Raw genomic sequence first — 19022 nt, forward strand, 5'->3', positions numbered from 1 at the left:
ACGGGCTTCGCCTCTATCCACTTGGTGAAGTATTCAATGGCAACAATCAAATACTTCATCTGCCTTATCGCCAATGGGAATGGACCTAGGATGTCGATCCCCCACGTATGGAAAGGCCACGGGCTGTATATGGATCGCAGCTCTTCTGGCGGCGCCTTGTGCCAGTCAGCGTGTTTTTGACATTGCTTGCAACGCTGGGCGTGCCGCACGCAATCCTCTTTTACTGTTTGCCAGTAGAAACCTGTGCGTACCACCTTAGAGGCTAAGGACCTTCCCCCTACGTGACTCCCACAAATGCCTTCATGGAGCTCCGCCATTATTCTGGTGCACTCGTCGCCGCTTACGCACGTTAGGATAGGGTGGGTGAACCCGTGCCTGAACAATACTCCATCCACCAGGGTGTATCTTGCGGCATTCCTCTTAACCTTCTTGCCCTCTTCAGGTTCCGCTGGGAGAACCCCATCTGCCAAATACCGCCTGTATGGCATCATCCAGGTATCTCCTTCGGCTAAAGCACATATCTGCGCGTGCCTTCCTCGTTCGGGCGTGTCCGCGTATGTGCTAATATGGAGCGTCTTCACCGTATCTTGAGTCAAAGAACATGGAGGACATTCACCCTGTTATCCTCCACGAATTTCCTCGAGGCTTTGAGCGTCTCTTGGATTACTGTCCTCTGCCTGCCCCCCTTGTCTGAGCTGGCCAGCTTGGCCAGCAAGTCAGCACTGGCATTTTGTTCTCGTGGGACATGTATTAGCTCAAGAGCGCTAAACGCTCCCTTCAGCAATTGGACGTATTTCAAATACGCCGCCATCTGTGGGTCTTTTGCTTGGAACTCACCCGATACTTGTCCCGTAATCAGCTGGGAATCGCTTTTCAACAAGAGGTTCTGCGCGCCCATCTCCTTAGCCAGGAGCATCCCTGCAATCAGAGCTTCGTACTCAGCCTGATTATTACTTGCCTTAAAGGCGAAGCGCAGAGCTTACTCAATCAATACACCATTGGGTCCCTCCAAGACTATCCCCGTACCACTTCCTTGCTGGTTGGAATAGCCGTCGATCGAGAGCAACCACTGCGAGCCCGCCTCCACCTCCTGTTCGCCCCCGGCCGAGAGTTCTGCCACAAAATCTGCATATACCTGCCCTTTGATGGATCCTCTGGGCTCATACTGGATATCAAACTCTGACAACTCCACCGCCCAGCGCACCATCCTTCCCGCTACGTCAGGTTTCTGCAACACCTTTTGTATAGGGAGGTTCGTCATCATCACCACTGTAAAGCTGTGGAAGTAATGGCGGAGCCTCCTGGCCGAAAATACCACGGCCAACGCTGCCTTCTCCAGCGCCCGGTATCTTGTCTCCGGGTCTTGTAAAGCCTTGCTGACGAAATATATGAGCTTTTGAACTTGGTCCTGTTCCTGGACCAACACAGAACTGATTGCTCGTTCTGTTACCGTGAAGTATAGCCGGAGGGGCACGCCCGCTACTGGTTTGCAAAGGACCGGTGGCGTCGCCAAATATTCTTTCAACTTGATGAAAGCCGCTTCGCATTCGTCAGTCCATGCAAAACGACTATTTCTTTTAAGGCACTGGAAGTACGGGTGCCCCTTCTTTCCTCCAGCAGAGACAAACCTTGATAGTGCCGCCATTCGCCCCGTCAGCTGCTGCATTTCCTTCACTGATGTCGGGCTTCGCATGGCGATGATTGCTGCGCATTTATCGGGGTTCGCCTCTATTCCCCTCTCTGTGAGCATGAAGCCTAGGAACATTCCGGCCTCCACCCCGAAGACACACTTCTCGGGGTTTAGCTTGAGGCGATACTTGGATATGGTGACAAACAACTCCTCTAGGTCCGCCACGTGCTGCATCCTATCCTTCGACGCCACTACCATATCATCCACGTAGGCGTATACATTCCTCCCTAACATGGGCGCTAGGACCTTGTCCATCATCCTTTGGTAGGTGACGCCTGCGTTTTTTACCCCAAAAGGCATCACCTTGTAACAATAACAGCTAGTCTCCATCATGAACGCAGTTTTACTCTCATCTCTCGGGTGCATTTTGATCTGGTTGTATCCCGAGAATGCATCCAAAAAGCTAAGTACCTTGCAACCGAAGGCACTGTCCACAAGCGCGTCGATGCTGGGTAGTGGGTACGAGTCCTTTGGGCACGCTTTATTCAAGTCGGTGAAGTCCACGCACATCCTCCACTTCCCATTCGCCTTCTTCACCAGGACGACGTTGGCCAGCCATTCAGGGTATTGAATCTCCCTGATGTGACCAGCACTCAACAGCTTCTGCCTCTCTTCCCTTACCACAAGCTGCCTCTCTTCATTAAACTTTCTCCTTCTTTGACGCACGGGGTGGACCGTGGCGTCCATGCTAAGGTGATGGCATAGGAAATCAGGGTCGATGCCGGGCATATCCGAGGCAGACAATGCGAAAGCATCTAGATGGCGTGAAATCACCCCCGCCACCTCATCTTGCTCTTCTTGGCTCAGCAAATGCCCCAACTTAAATGTTTTGCCGCCAATTTCCCTCTCCATCACGTTATCCGCCTGCAAATCCCTGCTATTTACCTTTGTACCGATCAGGTAATCGGGAGTGATGACATGGCAGCAAACGATAATATAGGCGTGTTGAACGGGACACCTGGCTGACAGAAGGGAAGTACATCGGAAAGTCTGTGTAGTCGTCGATCGTTGACTTGGCGTTCTCCGATCTCTAGTGTGTGTAACCGACGGTCACCAGAGTTGCGTCATAGTCGCCATATGTGAGTACTAGGAGATCAGGTGGTTAGAGACCGCCGAAAGGGGCACATCGCCGAAAGATCAGGAAAGCTTGCTTAAGGTTTCCAAGGGGTACAAGTACGGGGGACTAGTGATATGCTTGTCACGCAACAGTGGAGGATGAGGTTATCAGAAGATCATTCCCTAGCCAGAGGTCGGGGCAAGGGAACAGTTTCCCAGAACATGCATGGTGTGCAAGTGAAGCAGATCGTGATAGCGGCAGGCGAGACCACATAGAAGGTGTGCATGGTGACACCCCGTACTCGCCACTTAAGGGGGTCGCGCTCTAAGGAAAGCTGTGCACCAAGTTACCCCTTGTATGGGTAACTTAGTCGAATTGCTTGAAGAGTAGAAGTGACGCTCAAGTGGAGGAGGCTCCAGATAGCGACACGTGTACAGCTGGATGTGAGCCACGTGTCCAGAGGTGTAACCGTCAAGAGAGAGAAAATGCTCAGGTATATAAGGAACACTTAATAGACTTTTGAGGTACGCTTTCAGAATACTTTCTAGTGCACTAAGATTCACTGCGCACGGTTCCTTGAGTTGAGATATTCTCTCTGAGTTTTTGGTGATTCCGCCATTGACTTGAGCGTCAGAGCGCGATCGGCCGCAGCGGCGCCACTTTGTTTTCTTCAGGTTCTTGCGAGGAATTAGGGCATGAGGTGCAAAGGCTAACGTGGTGCGAAGCTGATCAAGAGGAGAGACCTTTGACGTGGCAAGACTCTTGCACTCAGGTCAACCGGCAGGATCATCAGGCGCCCATCGTGGGGCCGTGTAAAACGTGTTTCCCATCCACAGCGTGAGTTTCTTGAAGTTTCTGCAGTTCTTGTGTGGTTGTGTGCTGGTGCAACCATTTTCGAAGTTTTTCACCGTTTGTTTGAGTTTCCGATTGGTAAATTGAAGTTTTTCACCGTTTGTGCGAGTTTTCAATCGGTAAATCGACGCTTTTACCATTCGTTCGAGTCTTCGATCGGTGAATCGTGAGTTTTAGTGGAGAAGCAGGAGGTTCGTGTTGAGATTGCGAGTTTCTGTGGAGGTTTGGACATCCGAATCAATCCCGTGCTGTTGCGGTTGCGTTCTTGGAAGTTCTTCGGAGTTAAAGAAGTTTTGACCGATTGGTTGCTGGATCGATCGTTCCGCTGGTGAAGGTTCTGGTCGTTGGAGTTTGATCTGTTGGTATTTCATGAGAAAGATGAGAAGTACGCGTCCAAGTCCCGTTGTGCCAACTCCTGAAGAAAGCGCCATGACCATGGCGCAAATGATGGAGATCATGCGCGTGTTGCAAGAGAATGTGGAGGCGTCGCGCGTCGAGCAAGCGAAGATCCACGAAGACCTGGTCGCCTCTCAGGCCAGAAACGAGGAACTCAGCAAGGTCACTAAGGAATTGCGTCAAGCTCTTCACGAGTAGAGAGGACGCGCAACCGATGAAGAAGTTACACTGTCATCGCCGCCGCGCGTCTTTCCGATGCCGTTTGCTCAGGCGATCACGGACATGGTGATCCCTGCGAGCGTGGTAGCTGGGAAAGCTTCTTTCACCGGCGTGGAGGATCCTGAAGCACATCTCACTGCGTTCCACATGCAGATGATGCTGTCAGGAGGCTCAGACGCAGTTTATTGCAAGATGTTTATGAGCATACTCCAGGGAACAACGCTGGAATGGTTCGTTAGCCTACCTACAGGTCACATAACCAGTTTCCAGCAATTCTCAAAGCTTTTCATCGACCAGTACATCGTGAACAAGGCGCCACCTAGGGTGTCCTACGACTTGTTCGACGTAAGGCAATATCAGGGAGAGTCCCTCAGGGACTATCTGAATCGTTTGGGAGCACAGATGGTCCGCTCGCCTGCCAAGGACGAGGAGATGTTGGTAAAGGACTCACCATCCTTACGATCCAAAGAAAAACAAGGGGAAGGGTCCAGGGCGCCCTAGGGAGTTCAATCGCCCCCCGAGGTACAAGTTCGTCATGGGGTTGGCGGACCTGATCGCCATTCCCAACATAGCTGCCAGGCTTAAGGTGCCTGAGAAAGTCTCAGACAAGGTGTTCGGACCAAAACCGGACGCGTGGTGTGAATTCCACCAAAGTTTTGGTCACTCCCTTGATTCGTGCTTGGCCCTGGGTTACCAACTCGACGATTTGGTCAAGAGAGGCTTCTTGAAGGACTACCTGCTGGACAAGAGAAAGGGGCAAGCGTCGACCTCCCAGCCGGCGAGCAGTGAGGGCCAACAGCATGAGGTGCCCACTCACGGCGAGATCCATACCATAGCTGGAGGTTTCTTAGGGGGTGGATGCACTGCATCACAGAGGAAGAAATATGCAAGGTCTGTGACGGCATTGGAAACGTTTGAAGATCACTCGCCGGATGTGGACATCACGTTCACCAAGGGGGACCTCAGGGACGTTGTGCCTCATGACAATCATCCCATAGTTATCTCGTTGGTCACGGCGGGAAGGAAGGTCCACCGGGTGCTGATGCATCAAGGAAGCTCGGCAGATGTCATGTTCTGGCCGACTTTCAACAAGCTGCAATTACCCCTTGACCAGTTAAGGCCCTATGGAGGATGCTTGTATGGGTTTTCTGGCGACCAGGTGGAGGTCAGGGGGTACATTGAATTGAGAACTACGTTCACGGACGAGGCGGCCTCGAGGACGGAGAAGATCAAGTACCTCGTCGTGAATGCCCCCTCGGCGTATAACATTCTGTTGGGAAGGCCGACCCTCAACAGAATAGGAACTGTACCCTCAACAAGGCACATGAAAGTTAAGTTGCCATCAATGGAAGGAGTGGTGATCACCATAAAATTGGACCAAAAGGAGGCAAAGAAATGATACGAAAATAACCTCAAGACTAAGAGGTCGGTGAGTTACATCACCACAACGCCGCCTCCCGGTGTGGAGCCCAGGCCAACAAAGGGGCGAGTTGTTGACACGGCGACCGGCGAGTTGATGATCACCGAAGGCGACGAGGTCATGATAGACGCCGAGGTGGAGGGAATGAACGTCGGTCGGGAGGAAGAAGCAAGAAACCGCCCAGAAGAGGCTAGGGAGTCGGGAATCGCCAGGGCGGTGATCGCTAGTGAAACCCGGCCCAAACTCGTCGAGGAGTTGCTCGAGAGGGAGATCGGGGGCAAGGTCTTCAAGTTGGGAAGATCTTTGGAAGGTGAGACACAAGACCAGATCGCCAGGGTGATAGAGAGGCATCTGAACGCTTTTGCATGGTCTGCCTCATACATGCCGGAAATCGATCCCAATTTCTTGTGTCATCACCTAACGATGGACCCTCAGGTCAGACCAGTGCGGTAGAGAAGAAGAAAGTTCAATGAGAAGAGGAGATAGGCGATTAGGGATGAAACACAAAAGCTCCTCGCCGCAAGCCATATCAGGGAGGTCCAGTACCCTGAGTGGTTAGCTAATGTCATGCTGGTAAAGAAGAGCAACGGGAAGTGGCGCATGTGCGTTGACTTCACGAATCTAAACAAGGCTTGTCCGAAGGATTCATACCCATTGCCAAGTATAGATGCCTTGGTCGACAGCGCAGCAGGATGGAAGTTGTTGAGCTTTCTGGACGCCTTCTCAGGGTACAACCAGATAAAGATGCATCCCATGGATGAAGAAAGGACCGCCTTCATGACTGAGAGATCGTGCTACTGCTACAAAGTGATGCCCTTCGGGTTGAAGAATGTGGGGGTCACGTACCAAAGGTTGATGGATAAAGTACTCGCACCGATGCTGGGAAGGAATGTGCAGGCGTACGTAGATGATATGGTTGTGACCTTGCTAGAAAAAAGCAAGGTCACAATCGCCAAGTATAAATTGAAGCTAAATCCCGAGAAGTGCATTTTTGGCGTGGAGGCGGGGAAGTTCCTGGGTTTCCTCTTGACTGAGAGAGGAATTGAGGCAAATCCTGATAAGTGTGCTGCCATATTGGCGATGAGAAGCCCGGCTACCGTGAAGGAGGTGCTGCAGCTTACAGGTCGGATGGCGGCCCTATCTCGTTTCGTATCAGCTAGTGGAGAGAAAGGCCATCCGTATTTCCAATGCTTGAAGCGAAACAATAGGTTTGTCTGGACGAAGGAATGTGAAGAAGCTTTCGTAAAGCTTAAGGAGTATCTGGCGAGCCCGCCGGTTCTGTGCAAACCTTTGGTGGGAACGCCTCTCAGGTTGTATTTTGCCGTAACTGAGAAGGCGGTGAGTGCGGTACTCGCCCAAGATCAAGATCACACCCAGAAACCTATTTATTTCGTCAGCAAGTTGTTACAAGGCCCGGAAGTAAGGTATCAGGCTTTGGAGAAAGCCGCCTTGGCAGTAGTATTCTCGGCGAGGAGGTTGCGTCACTATTTTCAAAGCTTTATGGTGTTGGTGATGACCGACTTGCCTATCCAGAAAGTCTTAAAGAAGCCTGATGTAGCTGGGAGGATGGTGAAGTGGGCAGTGGAACTGTCGGAGTTCGACATCAGATACGAACCCCGAGGACCGATCAAGGGGCAGATTTTCGCTGATTTTATGGTCGAACTCTCTTCGGAAGCAACTCAGGTTGAGGGGAACGACTTTCGTTGGGTTGTTTCGGTAGATGGGTCGTCCAACCAACAGGGCAGCGGTGCTGGAGTCATTCTAGAAGGGCCCAACGGCGTGCTGATAGAACAGTCCCTGAGATTCGCCTTCAAAGCCAGCAACAATCAAGCAGAATATGAGGCGTTGATTGCAGGTATCTTGCTGGCCAAGGAGATGGGAGCTAAAGTGTTGATGGCCAAGTGATCCGGTCGGTCATCGGTAGTCGATGACGTCAGTAGAAGATAACCACGTGGACCACTCGCAGCGTGACACGTGGACCAGGTGACAGATAGATCAGGGTGAACGTGATCGGTTCTCAGTAACCAAGTGACCACCGACAGATCAGGCGGCAGAGAAGTCAGGGGACAGATCACCCAGAACGGTGATCGGTGGCCAGTAACCAAGTGGCCACCAACAGACCAGTTCCCAGATGAACGCCTGGGGTCAGAACGCGAGAAGCAATAGAGCACTGATCAGTCATCGGGTGCATGGTCATCGGGGTCTCGTGTTACACGCAGTTAAATTGGGACTGAGGTTCCCAGCGAGAGCGTTACGCATGGACCTCGCATGAGAACATCTCAGGGAATCGTGCACGAGAGTGGCCTGAGGGAGCTAGTAAACCGGTCAGTGATTGGTTATTCCCTCAACCCATTACGTGCGTGACACCGTGAAGGGTAAGTCGTTTACGCAGAGAGCAACGCTTTGTGAGTGTGCCTAGACCAGCCACACCTGGCGTTCCCCTGAGAGTATGCGATTTACCCAGATGGAAGAAACGTGCTAAGTTACTCCGCAAGGGAATAACTTAGGCGCACAAAGAGAAGCGCTAGAGCCCTTCAAGTAGTGACACGTGTATGGTTAGATGTGAGTTGCATGCCTCCACGTGTCATCATCTGAGAAGGGCGCGGTCCAGATAAAGGTGCACTCCGTACCGCTAAGGGTACAGACAAGCGCAGCCAAGCGCAGAGACGCGCAGACACGCACAGACACCCACACTCTACTAATTCTGGAGGTACGTTGTCGCAGAAAAGCATAACAGGGTTCTGGCACATGCCAGAGAGGCATAACAGAATTCTGTTAGGCCCAGATACAAGGGGAGGCATAAAAGAGAATCAGGGAGAGATTGAGGGCAGATAGAAAAAAAGAGAGCAAGAGTTCACACACACACACTACTAGTTTTTCTCATTGGTGGTTCTGTGATCTAACTTGATCGTCGGAGTGCAAACAGCAGCTAGAGGCGCCGTCTGTGTGTTTTGCAGGTCGCGTTTGGAGATCCTAGAGAAGGTTCTGAGGGTGATTTTGCAGATAACACAGTCGCGTAGACGGGGCAGAGAGAGCTACGAAGCGATTCCTCCACGCTCGAGTTGTCGGCAGGATCACCAAGAGTGACTCATTGTTGGTCACAGGGCAGGTAACAGGCGAGTTCCAGGCCAAGGACCCACAAATGGCGGCTTACTTGGAGTATGTGCAGGAGTTGAAGGGTTCCTTTGTCTCGTTTGAGGTAGGGCATGTACCCAGAGAGCAAAATGCCCGAGCTGACTTGCTGGCCAAGCTCGCCAGTTCGGGCAAGGGGGGTAGGCAGAGGACAGTTATCCAAAAAACTCTGAAGACGCCTAGAGCGTTTGTGGCAGACCACCAGGTTCTTCAGATAAGTAAGTCGACGGAGAAAGCGGCGAGGAGTCACAGGTCCTTGACCCAGGAGACCTAGAGAACGCTGAGGATAAGAGCGTGCCCAGGGGAAAGGGGGAACATAGCACAAGTCTGCACTACGCATAGGCCAGACATGTGGATAACACAATACCAGCGCTGCCTAGCAGATGGCGTTCTCCCGCTGGATCCGACGGAGGATAGGAAGATAAATAAGAACTCTAACAAGTTCACCCTGATCGACGACTAGCTGTTCAGGTTTGGGTTTACACACCCACTCCTAGTATGTGTGCACGGAGAGAAATGCACAAGAATTATGACCGAGCTCCATGAAGGTATATGTGGGAGTCACATCGGGGGTCGAGCTCTGGCTGCAAGAGCTCTCCGTGCAGGTTATTACTGGCCAACGATGAGGGAGGACTGCAAGAAGTATGCTCAATGTTGCAAGCAATGTCAGCAGCACGCCGATTGGCACAAGGCACCTCCAGAAGAGCTGAAGTGAATTTACAGCCCTTGGTCGTTTCATACTTGGGGAATTGACATTCTGGGACCTTTCCCATTGGCGGTCAGGCAGATGAAGTACTTGGTAGTGGCGATTGAATACTTCACCAAGTGGATCGAAGCGGAGCCAGTAGCCTAGATCACTGCACATCAGATCGAAAGCTTTGTATGGAAGAACATCGTGTGCCGGTTTGGTGTGCCTAAACGCCTGCATAGTTTGGGCGTACCATACCACTGAACAGTCAGGAACCCACGAGACCCCGTTTAGCTTGGTTTATGGATGTGATGCGATGATTCCAGTTGAAATCCAGGAAAGCTCGCCGAGATTCCAGAACTTTGTGGCGGAAGACTCGAACGAAGAAAGAAGAAAGAATCTGGATTTACTAGATGAGGTCAGGGAGGAGGTGACAGTGAAGACCGAAGCAGTAAAGAGGAGGATTGAGCGAAGGTATAACTCTAAGGTAATGCCAAGGCAGTTTAGAGGAGGCGACCTGGTGATGAGGAAGGCCCATTAGTACGAGATGGAGAACAAGTTATCGCCTAAGTGGACGGGACCGTTCAGAATAACCGAGGTGTTCGGGAACGACGCCTACCGCTTAGAGACGTTAGAAGGAAGGGCGATTCCTCGCACTTCGAACGCCACACATCTCAAATTGTATTACAGTTAAAGCCTTGTAAGTAAAGACGAACATGAAGAGATTTACATGCTTTCTGTTAAAACAGTTTCGAGGGGGCGCTCTTTTTTCCCTAAGGAGGGTTTTTAATGAGGCCACCCAATAAAGAAGAGTTTTCAAGTTTGAAGTTTCTGAGATTGCATGTTTTATAGTTAAAAGTTTTAAAGTCCCCCTCGTCTTTCGACGATTGGCGGCAATAGTCGAAAGTTTTAAAGTCCCCATCGTCTTTCGGCGATCGGCGGCAATAGTTAAAAAGTTTAAAAGACCTCATCGTTTTCGGCTATCGGAGGCACCAGTGATGATTAAAGACCTCAACGCTCTCGTGCATCTTGAGGCAAGAGAAGAAGTCCTCCTCACCTTTGAGCGAGTGCAGGCGAGAACTGATGAGAATCAAATAAAGGAGGTTTTTATTAATGGAGGAAGAGGACATCCACCCTCACATTTGAAGTTCTTCCTTCTAGTCTTCTCAAAATTAAAAGAAGACATAAAATAAAGATGAGGCCCAAGCCCAAAGCCCAAGCCCAAGCCCAAGAAGGCCAAAGCCCAAAGAGCCCAAGTCCATCCCATGAGGGGCAAGGCCAAGCTTTGAAATACTCTTGTATAGTTTTAGGAGGTGTGGTTATTAAATAAAGGTGTGTGAAAATGTAAAATAAAGTCACATTGTCCATGTGACTTAGGAGAGTGGTGTATGTGTAGTTTTTGGGAGGTGTCATAGTAGAAAAAGGTCACACCTCCCATGTGACTTGTTTTTGGTGGGAATTTCAAATGAGTTTATTTGAAATTTCCCACCTATTTTTCAGCACCTTAGGCTATAAATAGAGGTGCTTCCTTTGTAAAATTCAGATTTGAATTTTATCTAAAGAAACTATACTCAAAATTGGAGTGAGCATTTGGAGAGCTTTGAGCTTCTTCTCTAGTCTTATCTTGAAGGACCATGGTTTCCTCAAGTGGCGGCTTCCACACTCATCTAGGAGCATCCATTCTTCTAGTGGCGTGATCATCCAACCATTCCTCCATCTTCATGAGCATTCTCTTCTCCTTCCTTTCTTCTTCTTCAATTTGTTCTTGTTGCCTTGAGTTTTGAGTTGTTTTTGTTTCGGTTCCTATAATTTTCCAGCACCTTTATTCTGTTTAGTTTTTAAATTCTGTTCGGTTCTTTTGTTTTAAGTTCAATTCTGTTCGGTTTATTCTTTTCCTTCTCCTTTGTTGATTCAATTTGACAATATTTGGTTCATCCAAATGAGTTTGGGATTTGGTACTTGTTTTGGTGAGTTCTTGATCTTAGAACCATGATCCAACTTCTAAGAAAGTGCCTCTACATTTTCCAGCTCAAGGTGATTCCTCAAAGTGTCAAGAATCTTGTTCTATGTGGCTATTGGAATCACATCATGTGGTATCATGAGTCTTAGGTTCTTCTTGTTTAATTGTTGAGTTGTGTGCACTTTATTTTCAAGAGCTCTTTTAATTTCTTGCAATATTAAGTTTCTGTTTTAGAATTTTAATTGAGTTTTCTTGCTGTTTTTCTTTTGCTCCAAGTGTTTGTGGAAAGGTTTATGGCACTCATAATTCTTATGAGTATGGTTGCTCTTTTGGAATGGCATTATCCTTCCTAGAGTATACCTTAAGCTTCCTTTCACTTGTTACAATTTGTGTTGTGTCTTTTAATTTTTGAATCATGTCAAGTTTTGTCTTAGTCATGTTATTCCATATATGTCATTACTTCTAGTAGTACTTTTATTGTTTTGATTGTTTCTTGCTTTGGTGTCATATAATTTTCTGAATTGATGTTGATCCTTTGTGCATTTTCTTTTTAGAATTGAGTTCATACTTGTATTCTAGACCTATACAAGTTCCACTACATCATTTTATATTATGTCTTTGCTAGTTCATCATTCTGTTTTTTTATTCCTATTAGGATTCCTCTGTTTCTGAAAAGAGTGCTTACTGTTTTTCCTTATTGCAACTGATTTACGTACTTTAAAATTCTGAAATTCTGGATTTGAGATATTCAAAGTGTTAGAAAAGAATAGAAAAAAGAATCATTCAAAAATATGAAGTACACAAAAAATGATAAATAAAATAAAAAAAGTGTACATTCCTGCCGAAAAAAATACGGTAATCTGGCAGTGATTTTAAAAAATTTATTTCTCTCAATTGGCTTACTGTTTTTAATTGATTCCAGTGACATTTTTGAGTTAACATCTTGAAGTTTCTGTGGTATAAATTTCATAATCCAGTTCGCTCTACAACGTTCCAGTTAAATCAGTGAATATCAAACACAGTTTGCATAAAAAAAAATAAAATTTCCAGTAGCTAAATTTTTTGTTTTCTTCATCTACTCTAGAACTTTTCCTTAAGTATTCTTTTGTGTGCCTACTTTTCTCATTGAGTTCTTTATTTTCTTGATTGTCTTTCATTCTTACTCTTTGAGTTTGTCTTACATATAGTTTTCCTTTTGCAATTACCTTTCCTTGCTTATACCTTTTCTTGTTTGTCTTTATTGTTTCTTTGGTTTTGTGGTGGTTTGCTCTTAAGATTGGTGTGCTTGCTTTGACATATTTCATTTGAGGATTCCAAGGCCTCAAGATCAGATTGGTGCAAGAACATTATTTCTTTGAGAGTGATCTCTTTTTTCAGCCTCATTTCACTTCGGCAGTTTCATTGCCAAGCTCACTGTTTTTGCTAATTTTGTTTCTTAACTTGTTTGCTGTTTTTGTGTGTTTGCTGTTTTTTATTTGCAAAATGGCTGGCTATTCAAGTGGTGCATCTTACAAACAGCATTCTCCTTCCAAAGCTTCAGTCCTTGGTGAAGAAGAACATAGAAGAAGGAGGCATCACCATCATTCTCATGAAGAGAGCTATAACCGTGACCAAAGATATCACCAAGTGTTCAACATTGCTTGTAAAAAAGTCCCTAGTTTTAATGGTGATAGTGATCCTAATGTGTATTTAGATTGGGAGACTAAGGTTGACCATTATTTTCATGTGTATAGGGTCCAAGATGACGATAAACTTAGGATAGTTTCTTCATCCTTAGTGGGCTATGCCAAAGAATGGTGGCATAAAATTGTAATGGACATTATATATCGCAAGAAACCTCCCGTGGTTTCTTGGAATGCTTTGAAAGAGTGTATGCGCGCGAGGTTTGTTCCTCCTTCTAGGAAGGAACACTTGTTGAAGTTCCAAAGGCTTCCTCAAGGACATAGGATGATAGAAGACTACTTTCAAGATTTTGAAACAACTTTGACTAAAATGAATATGCATGCTAATGAAGAGTCAAAGATAAAATGGTTTGTACGTGGTTTGAGAAGAGATATTAGAGAACTTATAGAATTAAATGAGTACTCTTCTTTAAAGAAAGTGTTTCGCCAAGCCATCAAGGTGGAATCCTATCTTTTGAAATCAACTTTCAAAAATACTCATGATGATGATTTCTACAACTCTTCTAGGAAGGATGCCCACAAAATTTTTACTCAAAATTCTCCTTCCAATTTTTCCAAACAAACCATGTTTCCAAACAAAGTTTCTACTACAAATCTTTCTACTCCTAAGTCACCTACCAAAACTTCAAATATCAAATGTTTTAAATGTTTAGGTTTTGGGCACATAGCTCTTCATTGTCCACAAAAGCAAATCTTAAAGATCAACAAGGTAAAACAAGACCTAACTCACCCACCTACCACAAGTAAACAAGAAAAAGACAAAGAAGGCCAAGTTGACATGGGTCTTATCCTTTCACCTCCAAGGTGTTTTCCTTCCTTATCTTTTTCATTACCCAAGGTTCCTATTTCACCACCATCTTGGTTAAAAAATGTTAGGGATGATTTGTTCATACCTCCTAATGGTTGTCACCATTTAAGAGGTCTTTTTCCAAAACATCACATCATTCCCAAACAAATTTTTCCAACTTGGTCGATTTATAGAACCTCCTTTTCTGAAATCCCATTATTTACAAATGCTAAGTCATGTTTACATTTTTCTTCCACTTTTAATTGTAAAACTAAACTGACTTTGTTATATGCAGGGATTCAGAATTCGTGGACGAATTCTCTCCAACTCGAGGAGTATGATGAGAATCAAATAAAGGAGGTTTTTATTAATGGAGGAAGAGGACATCCACCCTCACATTTGAAGTTCTTCCTTCTAGTCTTCTCAAAATTAAAAGAAGACATAAAATAAAGATGAGGCCCAAGCCCAAAGCCCAAGCCCAAGCCCAAGAAGGCCAAAGCCCAAAGAGCCCAAGTCCATCCCATGAGGGGCAAGGCCAAGCTTTGAAATACTCTTGTATAGTTTTAGGAGGTGTGGTTATTAAATAAAGGTGTGTGAAAATGTAAAATAAAGTCACATTGTCCATGTGACTTAGGAGAGTGGTGTATGTGTAGTTTTTGGGAGGTGTCATAGTAGAAAAAGGTCACACCTCCCATGTGACTTGTTTTTGGTGGGAATTTCAAATGAGTTTATTTGAAATTTCCCACCTATTTTTCAGCACCTTAGGCTATAAATAGAGGTGCTTCCTTTGTAAAATTCAGATTTGAATTTTATCTAAAGAAACTATACTCAAAATTGGAGTGAGCATTTGGAGAGCTTTGAGCTTCTTCTCTAGTCTTATCTTGAAGGACCATGGTTTCCTCAAGTGGCGGCTTCCACACTCATCTAGGAGCATCCATTCTTCTAGTGGCGTGATCATCCAACCATTCCTCCATCTTCATGAGCATTCTCTTCTCCTTCCTTTCTTCTTCTTCAATTTGTTCTTGTTGCCTTGAGTTTTGAGTTGTTTTTGTTTCGGTTCCTATAATTTTCCAGCACCTTTATTCTGTTTAGTTTTTAAATTCTGTTCGGTTCTTTTGTTTTAAGTTCAATTCTGTTCGGTTTATTCTTTTCCTTCTCCTTTGTTGATTCAATTTGACAATATTTGGTTCATCCAAATGAGTTTGGGATTTGGTACTTGTTTTGGTGAGTTCTTGATCTTAGAACCATGATCCAACTTCTAAGAAAGTGCCTCTACATTTTCCAGCTCAAGGTGATTCCTCAAAGTGTCAAGAATCTTGTTCTATGTGGCTATTGGAATCACATCAAGAACAGAAGAAGTCCTCCTCGCCTTTAAGCGAGTGCAGGCGAGAACAGAAGAAGTCCTCCTCGCCTATGAGCGAGTGCAGGCGAGAAGAGGAGAATTCCTCCTCGCCTTTAAGCGAGTGCAGGCAAGAACAGAAGAAGTCCTCCTCGCCTTTGAGTGAGTGTAGGCGAGAACAGGTTAAAAGTCCTCAGTGCATCCAGGGGGGAGGAGATGTACACCCCGGGCAAGTTGAGGCACCAGAGAAAGGCCTTCTCACCTCAGAGTGAGTTCAGGCAAGATGAAACTGGAAGGCCAAGGGTGTTCATGACCTCAAAACGGCGGGAAGGGAAGGTTGATGGAAAACGCCTTTTCCCCTTTAAGTGAAACATCAATATTGACCCAGTAAGATCGGATAAAACTTCTACGCCTGCACTGTGAAGATGGACAAAATCCTTGCCATCTTGAACGGGTTCAGGTACGGCGTGAAGGGGGGAAGCGGTTGAAAGAGAACGGAGGTAGGTTCGTAAAGAACACCTCAGTACGCAGATCATTGTTCTAAAACTCAGGGAGGTGGAGAAGGGTCTGAAAGGCGCCTCCGCCCCCAGATGAGGGAACCATGATCAGGTTATACAAAGAAGGGTGACATCGCCAGAACCCAATGGCGACAATAGACGAAACGTGAACTTCACTTGGCAGATCGGGTAAGCAGTGTTTAGAATATTAAATTGAGTTAAAAACCTGCTGCCTAGCAAGTGACTTCGCGGTAAGGTATATTGCCTTAAGTTCACGAGTTTTATTGAATACCATCGCCGAAGAGTTGGTAATTGCTCAAATTTACTTTGAGTTAATAGTTTGCTAAGTTTGTTATAAGATCAACAGTTTGCTCGAGTTAAAAGCAATATGTAAAGGGTTGAGTTCAAGTATTGCTGAGTTAATTCGTTTGAGTAAGTTTCACTAGTTATGTTGGTTAACCACACAGCGAATAGAGGCATATAAGGCAAAGTAGAAAAATAACATCCCAGCAATGGAAGTTACATAAGCAGCGTCAATTCAAGTTTGTACACAGATATAAACACTTACATAAGCAGTGTCATTACAGATAAAAGGTTTACAAAGAAGAGGTGATGGGGGAAGGTAGTTAGTCTTCAGGGGGCACGATCTTCCCGTCCACCACGTCGTTAAAGATTGACAACATGGAGAGGTCGAGCTCAGGGTATTGGCATGCTATTTGCTCCAGAGTAGCGTCAAACTCGGCGGAGAGGACTTGAGCAGCGCTCTACTCGAGCTCATGTATTTGCTTCTTCAGTTCTTCCTTCTCCTCATGAGTTCAAGCGAGTTCTTCAGCAGCTTTTTTGCTCTCGTCCCGAGTCTAGGTCAGCTCTGCAGCAATCTTTTTGGTCTCCTCACGAGCTTTGGCGAGCTCAACAAGAGCCTTGTCCCTTTCCTTCTCGACCTTCCCTAGGAGGATCTCCCTATCTGCTGATCTCTTCTCAAGTTTCTCCACCATGGAAACTTCAGCCTTTCGTGCGGCCTCCATATCTGCCACCTTGACCCTGTATGGAACCAACTTACTCTCCAGGTCAATTTTCTCTTGAAGCTGGGTGTGCAGTTTTTGGCGCAGATCAGAGGCTTCCTTGCGTGTGTTCCTTAGCTCGACATCCATTGCGTCCTCCAGCCTTGAATGTTCGATCTCCACCATCATTAGATTGCAAGAGAGTTTTTCAGCCTCAGCCCTTATCATAAGGTTTGACTCCTTGAGCGCGAAGTTCTCTTCTTGGAGCTTCTTGAGTGAATCCTTCACAGCTCTTGATACGAGCAAAGGAAGATCTTCCGCCATGGTTTTCAGTTGGGCTGTGAAGGGTCCCAAGGTTTCTTCGAAGGAAGCTGGGAGGCTTGAGGCTGATGCTGGAGGCACTGGTGGGGTCTGATGTTGACTTACACCACCACCCTCTTGAGCTTGTAAAGCAAGGGGGGCTTCTAGGTGTAACGGTGAGGTCGGAGATTCTGTTATAAGTATTGGTGAAACCTGAGCGCCCTCATCTTCTCCTAATGCGGCCCCAGCGATGGATGTGGTCGAAGGAGGACCCTCTCCGACAAATACAAACGGTGTTGAGGCGCTTGGAGGGTTCTCTACGTAGTTAGGGCCGCTGCTTTGAACCACTGGGGGCACGGCGACCAGGGGTGTTGCTTGGACTGGTCCTAGCGGAGCTGGAGGTGAGGGCGGTGTTGGTGTTGGGAGTGCAGGTGGTGTAGAGGTGGCCACCCTTGTCCTCTCAGTGATAAGACAATCCTCAGTGTCTTCGTCGTCATTTTCTTCCTCTTGCACCACCTGAGGAGTCTTCCTTTTGGGTTTCCTCAAAACTAGTTTTTTCCTTTCTGGGGCGGGTAGTGCCCCAGAAAAAGTTGGACCTCGAGGAGGAGTCTTGCCTTGGGCAGCGGCGATCTCCACCATCGAGTTGGGCACAGTTTGGGAGCCCGCCGCAAGCTTGTGGGATCGGGCGATCGCCCTCAATTCCGCCAGTTTTCCTTTTCCCAACATGTTATCTGCACAAGGTAAAGGATAGATGAGCAACCAAGGCAGAAGCAGAACATGCAAGTATATTCATACATAGATAACACAAGTAGTACATGGATGAATGATCAAGGCCAATACAGAATAATGGAATGCCAAAAATAGAATGGTAAAAATGCTAAGTCAGTTTTAACACGAAGCGAGAGTCTTGGTGCTGGGGTAAGGGCTAACCTATGTGCATTTCGAGTTGGCTCTCGAAGAACTCTTAGGGAATTATTGAGGCAGTGGGGAAGGTGATGTTGGCAGCAGCCACACTCTTCCAGAAGAGACAAAGATCTTTGTCTAACTCCCCCATGTTGTCAGGACTTCTTGGTCTCCTGAAGTTGTCCTTGGAATCTTTGTTCCCTTTGTTTACCCAATACAGGGGGAAGCCGTCAAGCAGTGAGGGGTCTTGATCGTTCTGGCACACCTTGACGAACTTCCCCTTCCAGTCTTTATAAGATTGCTGGAAGATTGAGAGGATTGACCTCCCAACAATCCCATTCAAGCTGACCCAGGGCCGATCTCCGGGATTCTTTGCCTCAAATAGGAAGAGGAAGACATCGACTGAAGCCGGCAGCCCCAAGTGCGCACAAAGAATTTGGAACGCCCTTACGAACGCTCAGCTGTTGGGATGAAGCTGGGCAGGGGCGATGTTGAGCTCGGTCAGTAGCTCTCTCTCGAAACGAGTAAAAGGAAACCTAAGTTTCACTTTCTTGAACAGTGTGGCGTAGATGAAGCAGAACAACTCGCCGTTGTTCCCCTTATCGTCTGCACAAATCGGTTCTCTCGGGAGGCAAGGCAGCACGATCACTTTGTTATCATGCTCCTTGTGAAATGAAAGGTCGGGTTTATCTCCTTTCTTCAGTCGAAGCACACCCAACTCAGTATTTATTGACGAGGTCTCTTTCAGCAGAGCTGGGGTGGCCCAAGGATAGAGCTCCTTGTAGTCTTGCGGAGGAAGGGAGGCTCCCCCGGCGAGTGTTGGAGTTGCCTGGGTAGGGATGGCGTGAGAAGAGGTAGGCCTCTCGGCCTGTGTGGAGGGAGCACTAGAGGCTCGTGAGGGGTTGCGTGTTGGTGGAGGATTTGTCCCAGGGACAACCCTACGAGTTTTGGGTGGAGGGTTTCGCGATGAAGAAGGAGGATTAGCGGTGGACTTCGTGTGAGCCATCGCAGGAACTGCAAAGGAAAGAAAAGGGATGAAATGAGGATAGCAGAGAATGACTCGATTGAGGACGAAGAGGATAGAACGAACGAATAAGGG

Source organism: Phaseolus vulgaris, chromosome 5 (genome assembly GCF_000499845.2).
Source record: "Phaseolus vulgaris cultivar G19833 chromosome 5, P. vulgaris v2.0, whole genome shotgun sequence".
In the NCBI taxonomy this organism is placed as follows: domain Eukaryota; kingdom Viridiplantae; phylum Streptophyta; class Magnoliopsida; order Fabales; family Fabaceae; genus Phaseolus; species Phaseolus vulgaris.